An 8,732-nucleotide genomic window follows, 5' to 3' on the forward strand; every position below is an offset into this window, starting at 1 on the left:
TCAAATTGAAGCTGAAAGCATAAAGAATCATTTGCATGCATTCAGCGAAGTGTTTTCGTAGAAAATCCAGTGAAAATAGTGTTTCAATTTGGGTTGCCGAAAATAGTCTGTCATGCCGAAGCCGTCATTTCCCCTACTATACTATGACTGCACTCCACGAGTTGCCGTTAGTTTAGCCTGTCTATCAGAAACAGTTCGCTGCACTTTGCTCATGGAGTATGATAATACATTGTTTATATTAAATCGGACGGATTCGAATGTTTGGTTCCTCATTTAGAAGTATGGTTTCCTCCCTACAGCAGCAAGTGTATGTTTGACACATTTTCTCCTTGTCTAAGGCAGCACGATAATGTGAACGGATGGGGATCGATATTTTTAGAACCCACCACTCTAACGGATTGGCCGCGTCGCGTCACGTCGTCGGTGAGAGTAATTTTCATGCTACACACAGTAGAACCAACATTTTATTCACCAACCACGCAAATGGGGTTGCGGTACATGTTGTGTGATAAAATGCATCCCTTATGCGGGCATGAATTAAAAAAGCAAGATTTCAGCTTAGCAGTGATGATGAACGTTATTAAATCTCAAGGACCCTGACCGGTGTCAGTCTTGATGGCTTATTCAGACGACAATGAATTTTTGACTGTTGCTTGTGGCTTCCCTGATGACTGACATTCATATCCAGCTAATGATGTTTTTTTTTTGCTTTCTCATTCATTCATGACCATTATAATTAACGTACACGAACAGTCAGTCAACTTCGGAGCCGATGGCCAAACGCGAAAAATCGATCTCAATGGGAGGCTTCTTCTTATATTGCTTCTCGCTTAGGTTTTTAGAGGGAATCAGAAGCAATTGGCGGAGAAGCCAACGAACAGCATTGGAATGGGTCAATTGCTGTACAACAACGCTCTCAAGTGTGTGTCCGACGGGCAATAAATTACTATCACCGGCAGGGTTCTAAGCGAAAAGTGTGCCACAGTGTAGATTTACCTACACAGTCAGACAGACGGCCTTTAGCAACAGCAGCAGTGCTCAAAAAAAAAATCCAACCAAAATTGATTTCCTCTCCATGAGCTGCGCGACTTGCAACGTTTTCGTAGCATAAAATTACCGTAACATTGGGTAGCTTCGATCTCGTTTTGGAGATACGAAGAAATGCATTTCCATGTTTTAAGTTGGTCATTTTTGCAAACAACAATTTAACACAAATGATAATTTTATTTCAGCGAGCGAATAAATATTTGAGCTTCAATCCAACCAGCTTCATGATCTGTGAGATGAAAGAGTTATGACTTAATTAAACTAAGAGTGGTAAGTCGGGACCATGGTTGAGACCATACAAACGTACACTACATCGAAGACAATTTATCAGGAAGATTTACAACTCTAAGCTTTATAATACAATTAATTAATTAATTTAGCTTTATTTAGGAGGCTTTCAGCCTTAGGCTGGTTCGCCTCCAAGTTTATAATACAAACACTAAAAGACAGATGCAACCTTGCCCTTTTTCACTCGCAGTTTAAACAAGCTCTGAACGAATTTAGTAGCAAAGATACTAACCTCGGTTTCCGCACTTGTTCATTTTTCATTCGAAACCATGTGAAACCAACATTTGCTCAAGAACAGCGCTGCTATATTTATCCCTTAGATTCTGGTAGAGGTAGAGTTGCCAGTCTTATTGATATTTTATTTTCACAACGTTTGACTCAACGTACATTACATTAAGGATAGCAGTAACCGGCCCGACCCCAAGCACACGGCCGCTGAGACTGAAGCTTTGAGTGACCAGCGTTTTTAGACATTTATCATACAACTGAGTTAAAATGACTCTCTCAAAGAGTTAGTCTCAGCGACCGTGCATTTTAAAATATATTCTCGGCCATAGTAGCTATAACGCTCAGAGTACCAAGCCTGAAAGCTGTGTGGCGATGCAGTGAGCAAGCTCGCTTCTCGGCAACAGGACAGTGGTACTGTGTGACAGCATCGACACAGCAGGCTTGGTACTCTGACTGTTAAGAAGATTTGGATTAAACTATGCACTATTTTTACTAACTCAGAACCGGAAATTGCTTCAAGTTACCGAGTTCCAAAAACTTAAAAGTCCATGCAAAGGTATTTTTTAAAGACAGAAACAAATCAGAATAATTTCAGGCTTCCGATTTTTTTTAAATTTGTTATCTTTTTGGACTTTTTTCAGGCACAGATTTTTTGTTTTGCATATGTACAAAAAACCGACCTCGACCTCGACCTATCAGAATATTAAAAATGGATTAAAAATCGAAATAATAGACATTTTGTAAAGTCACTCATCAGTCAATTGTTTATGGAATACCAGGCATAGGGTTTTTGATCTAATTTCCGTCCTACTAACCACAACCCGCGCTTTACCTCTCTTTTTTTGAATGGGTTTGAAAAACAAATGAATATTTCTGTCAAAGATGACTTCTAAATTTATTCACCTTTCCATACGTACCGTAGGATTTGAAAAAGAGTCACAAATTGTTGAGATATTTTGTTTAAAATCTAATACTGCTTCTTGTTTCTAAATTCGTCCTACGAATTTCAATTCCGTCGAAACGCATTGAAACACCATTGGATTTTCTTCGTCGGATAAACGTAGAAAAAGGGGATTCGCTAGGAGCGCTTCTTTTGAACACAATGAGCGTAAATATTCATACAATTTGCTCTTATAGGATTTATGTTGTAGCTAATGAACTAACGCATCGGAACAAACCTATTATTGATTTGTGCACGGTGAAATTAATCCATAGAACGGAAATGGGCGATTACGACGAAGTAGCGCTCTACCCTATCTCTAACCCGAACTTCTCCTGGAAACCGGCCTATCAACCAGTGCACAGTTTTTGTGTCCACCGTTTTGGTAACTATAAGCAACTACGTTTAATTATTGGCAAAAACAAATTTGAATTTAGCAGGAACATCTCCCCGAGCCGTTGCCAAGCAAAGCTGTCTGAAGTCGGCGTTCATGTTTAGGTTTCATGGTCCATGAGGAATATCCCTTGAATTTCATTAGCACCAGGTCATAAAGCTTCCGGGCATGCATTCTGGTGGTCACATTGTTCTGCTCCGATTGAATTGTTTGGAAGTCTGCCTGGATACGAATTCGCCACACGATACCGCGGCGGCACTGAACTACCCTTTCAATTGTTGATCGAGAGTTCGCATTCGCATTAACCAAGTTGCACACATTCGTAGGTGGTACAAGTTCTAGACCATTGTTTGAGAGTATTGTCACCTCAGTCCGTTACAATTTTGACCAAAATTTGGGATTGAAGTCGGCCTCTTAGATGGAAATAGCAATATCTCCAACAATCGAGAACTGTCCTGGCCACGTGCTTACAACTGCTGAGGATGGGAAGGATTGTTGGACACTTACTTTAGAGAGATGCAGAGAACTCTACGACCTAAGTGTTTTAATATTTATCCTAAATAACTGTGATCACCTAGGAAACTTTAATTCATTTTTTTTTAATGAATTTTACTCGATTAGGTTGGGGAACATGCATAAATGACGCAGCTCAAGGAGGGGGTTGGTTTCGGAAGATGTGACCAACCATGATTAGATATAGCAAAATACCCGAGCTGACGGGATTCTAAAATAGAAAAAAAAAATGCCCTACGTCATTTATGGATGTCCCTTAATGAGGTGAAAATACATAAATCAAAACAGATCCAGTAAGATTAATTCAACAAGAATGCTTAACAATTATTTTATGCAATGGGTAAGAAAAATAACGGAAACGATAACGAAACGAAAAACTTTCTCAATTTTTTCTTGGTAAGAGTTTGAAAACCTAAAATATTCTGAGAATTCTATGTTTTTTCCAGAAAAATTAAGACACCTTAATTTACATACATATAATTAATAAATAGTATAGAAATCACCCGTTTCTTTAGGCCGCTTTTAGCTTTTAGCCGGCATATATTTTATTTAAAAACTACTCGATCGAACTCAGGTACAATCAAAGATACTCCATTCTACGATAATATTTTTCAACAATGAACATGAGCTGCTAGCTGCAGTTGAGTGTAATGAAATTCAACAATAAAAATATACTGTTTGTATGGAGAACCTGGTGCTCTCCGCCGATCGAGCCGACACAAAGGTGGTATGTAATGGATAATTGCACATGCAGTGGCTCATCTTGCTACACGATGGGTAGCAGCAGCAGCAACAGTTGCGCAACCGTTCAACTGTTCATCCATCAGACGGAGCTGGGCAAAAAGAAAAAGAAGAAAACAGTGCACCACCATCATACCATCAGCAGAGTGAGCGCAAAAGTAAAGTACATAAGTGATTCCGAATTTAATATTGGCTTCGTGGCCGCGGCCATGTGTGTGAGGTGAGTGCGATGATTTCTCCATGTTCCGGAAGAGAGCGCACCGCACAGCAAGCGCGTGCCCCGAGTTACGATGGCCATCCACGGGGCACATGGATCCGTTTGTATCCGACTACCAGTTGCTTCCTTTCGCTTTTTGTAGAGATTGGGTGAATCATTTTCGAGCGAAAGAAATTACCTTCAATGTCTCGGATTCCTTGTGCTAGGTTTTGTTTCCATTTCTGTTTCCTTGGCGGTGCGCAATAGTCTTCTTAATGAAATGCGACTTTTGTGTGGTAATTTCAGCCATTCTTTACGGCCTGGTGATGATGGATGAATGGCCGGTCGACGAGCAGCAAGTAGCGTAATAAACTTGATTTTTGAACTCTCATTGAACTTTTGTTGGCTTCAGTGATTTTTTTCTCCGCTTCTTACGTCGTCCATTTCCGATTTCAGCTGACGGTTGAAATCGAAATGTGAGGATATAGGCCTACGTAACTTCGTGTTATCTCGAGTGGTGCCCAAGTAGTTGCGTGTTCAATCATAAATTAAATTATTACCTACATTGGATAAAACAGCAAAAAGTTGCTTTGGTTGGTTTCAGCTCAAGTTTCGAAAGGGGTGCTTCAACTTGTTTAGTGTTCCGATTATATTCAGTTCTGAATAGCAGATATCATGAGGAAATCTTTCGATTCGAAAGAATATCATATCATCAAACATTATATATTGGATGCGATTACAAACAAATCTTGAAATTTGGGAAAGGAATGCAAGTCCGCTTTCAGTAATGTATTAAGGCAAATATTATTTGCATTTTATGTTCGACATCACTCAAATAGGTCGAGGGGGAGGGCGTCAAACAATATATAACAAGACACAAAAAAAATGAATGCATGAACAATTAATTTAATAGTGTTTGTAGTTTAACCCAGAGTGTTTTGGCAAATTCAATTGTAAAAAAAGGTTTCTCTGAAGTGTCTTGATGAACTAGTACACACTATGCTGCAATTTTTTTTTTCAAAAATTGGTTGTAATTTCAGAAAGTTATAGCACACAATGTCAAAAATGGGTTGATGATATAAACTACAAACGGGAAAATTTGTTTTACTGTCATAACATTCGAACATAGGGTAAATGTCGGCTTCGGCACCCATTGACTGTTTTCGGCAACCAAAATTTAAACGTTAATTTCACTATGTTTTCCCATCAACACACTTCCCTGAATGCATCCAAACGATTCTTTAGTCTTTCAGCTTCAATCTGATTGTATGTGTACGTCTGAGCAGTCCTGTTATGGCAGATTTTTATTCGAATGAAGCATACGTACTCTAAAATGGGGTTGATTTCAAGTTGCCGATAATAGAACAGCTGGTTAACACGCAGTTCTAATGGGAAGGTTGCCGAAGAAAACGAGGCTGCCGACAATAGTCACACTCACCTGAGAAGTTTGGAGCGTTGTAAAAACGCTTTCAAACAGTTTTGAAGAATTCTGTCGATTAAAATGGATAGAGAAGCAAGCAGCAAATGAATGTAAACCAACAGACACGTCATATATGTGCGTGACGCTGAGAAAATGCTAATAGAAGTGTGGACACTGCTTAGATTGACGAGAATACGTAAATTCCCCTACCTTAGCTTTCAGGGACTGATGTCGAGTATGTGAATCAAAAGAATCCAAATGTAGGCATATTATAAATTATGATGTTGATTGGATGAAAATCACTATACAGATGGATCTCGATTTTCGCAACGTAGTATTCGTTTTCATAGATATAGTTTTTCAAAAATTATGCTAAATTTGATGAAATTACACGCTAGGCAGTGATAGTACTTCAGTTTAGCACAAGTCGAAAAAATCTCGATTTTGCTTACACGAAATTTTGAATTATCTGGAAATGTTTTAAAATATTTTTTTTATAGGAGCATTGATTCTTTTTTTTTTATACTTTATTTAAGAGATATTGATGATTCTTATTGTAACGCTATTTTAGCACTCAATTGTGACGCATCGAAAAAGGTCCTGATTTAGATGAAGCAGTTGTGTTGTCAAAAACGAGATCTCGTTGTGATAACAATAATCCACTTTTTGACATCAATTACATTACAATACAATACCCTACGGAAGGGAAGTAAAACCGTTGGTCCCCAGTCCATGAGTAGGGTCCACGTGTGGGAGTTTCCTGCTTGGAGTCGGTAGTATTGGCATAACCAATAAATGGGGATGAACCAATAGATCGGAGATGAACCAGCCTGCAGCTGAAAATCTTCTAAATAAAGGAAATCAATCAATCAACTGTCCGATGATGTTACTACTTTACTTGATTGAATGATCGTTTTGCGAGAAATCGGCGATGAAAGTCAAAAGTGACAGTTACGTTATATTGAGGTATACCTGTAATATCACGGGGGCATTTCGTCGTAGCTCACATGAATGTGATGAATATAAGGGGTTAAGATGAATGCAACATACTATTCTTTCTAGCGTTCAGCACTGCGATGCAAATGTTAAAGAATAAGATTTTTGGTTTGCCCAAAAATGTCAAAATCATGGGATCTGCGATGCATCCATATCCATGGTTGACAGGAATAGAATCCCTCTGTGTAATATATTAAATTACAAACATGATAGAAATTTTCCGCTCGAAACACAGCAAATAAAGGCCACGGTTTAAGTAAGCTGAATCAACTCAAGCCCAATCTGATAGTCGGCGTTTAATTGACTTGACACCGAATAGAGCAAGTCCGACATCAACCAGCTTTCTGGTCGTTCATATCACAGTTCAAGTGAGCTGAACGCTGCATTGAATAATCTAAACCAATCACCCTTGACCCTTAACCTGTGTGGCCGGGTAAAAAATCAATAATTCAGAGTTCATTAAAACAATGACAATATTTCTACCTTCGCCCGAAAAACAAAGCAAACGATTAGCACAACACCTTTAGATTTTTTGATCTTATTGTAATTCTACTTGACCTGATACAGAGTTTATACTAACATGCGATCGTAACCAATAAAACAACAATAAATTTACAAATTACAAATTATTGTGTTACCAGGAGATGCGCTGGCTGTAAATAAACCATTCAGTTCCTTGTTCTTTCTTTCGACAATCGAAAATTGACACGTTCGTATTTTCGCGAAAGCGCAAAAGATTGCTGTTTACGCAAGTGACCTGCAAAAGTTAAAACAAAAACAGATCGTTCAGCACAGACGAAAACGCAATATTTCGACCTATAGGTATCTCTCAACGGTTGGTGGTGGGAGGGACCAACAGCCGCGTGGAAAATTTTCCTCGTGAGGTGGATGTTGTTGTGATGGGACATCATTTGCAGAGAACCACCAAACCAAGAAAAACAAAGCTCGTGCAAAAAATAAAGGAAAAATTGTACAGCAGCCTGCTTTTCCTCTCCATCGTCACTCGACGTCCATTTTGACGTATCACTACTCACTGTCGTAATACACTGGTTTCTCACTTCTCATTAATAACCTTTTTTGCTTTTTCTTCATTATTGGTGCCACTGCTGCTGCTGCTGCTTCTGGTGCTCCTTCTTTTGCTTTTTTCCATCCATAAAAATTTCAATCAAAATTTTTACCATCGTTATTTTACCTACCGTTCACAGATTTGGTATTCCTTGAACCGTAGCACAAAATCCTTTGAAATCACACAGGAATTTACCCGAAAACGGGCTTTCCGAAGGCGAAAAACTTATGCAAGATTTTCTTCTTTTCGCCCAGTCACTGACTTTTGAAAAATATTTTCCTCTTCCCTGCACTGCACGCCTGAGCCAGAAAGAGACAACACCACACTAGAAGCTGCTTGAACACGGCACTATACGTGTTTATACGACCGAACCGTACGAAATCCACTCACAAACTGAACAATATCTGCTGCTGAAGAAAGAAAACCGAACGGGAAAAATATGCATGCGAAACGTGAGAAATGGGGCTGTCAAAACTTGAACCAATCAGATGTGTTTATATTGACAGCTGCTCGGATGTCAGTTGACAGAGGGTGGTAAAATAGAACGTCATCTGACGTAATCTACGGTCGATGAAACTTACTCAAAATAATTAGGAACAGTGTGCACGGTATGAACAATTCCCCAACTGCAGGCACATTTTTACCTATTTTGAGTTGTTCAATAAACTAGGACAGATTAAAATTTAATCATTGTACGCTTCAGTAACGTTTATTAATTGCTTCGTATCAAATTCAAATTCAAAACTATACTACCGTTCCGATTCAAATTTCGGACGATTCAAATTTCGGACACTTTCATTTTTAATTAAATATTACATCCAGTTAGAAACAAAGTAATAATGTTAGATGATCGTGGAGGGCACTAGTCAAAAAAATTTAAAATTTACAAGACATGTGGATCAT

At 38.7% G+C, this 8,732-nt stretch overlaps 1 protein-coding gene across 5 annotated transcripts in view; it reads right to left on the reverse strand.

Annotated features, from left to right (window-relative positions):
* Ufd4 (ubiquitin fusion-degradation 4-like) overlaps nt 1-8,228 on the reverse strand; it is a 78,144-nt gene extending 69,916 nt beyond the window's left edge. For 4 of the 5 annotated variants that reach the window (XM_065239184.1, XM_065239183.1, XM_065239182.1 and 1 more), the window contains exon 1: nt 7,960-8,228. The gene's annotated coding sequence lies outside the window, so the exon portion shown is untranslated. Of the gene's footprint in view, nt 1-7,941 lie in introns of all 5 variants that reach the window. The other variant, XM_065239181.1, reaches the window with a different exon arrangement.
* Nucleotides 8,229-8,732: the final 504 nt, after the last annotated feature.

Source organism: Ochlerotatus camptorhynchus, unplaced genomic scaffold (assembly GCF_037179485.1).
Source record: "Ochlerotatus camptorhynchus isolate MF236.1 unplaced genomic scaffold, CSIRO-AGI_Acam_v1.1 ptg000052l, whole genome shotgun sequence".
Taxonomy (NCBI): domain Eukaryota; kingdom Metazoa; phylum Arthropoda; class Insecta; order Diptera; family Culicidae; genus Ochlerotatus; species Ochlerotatus camptorhynchus.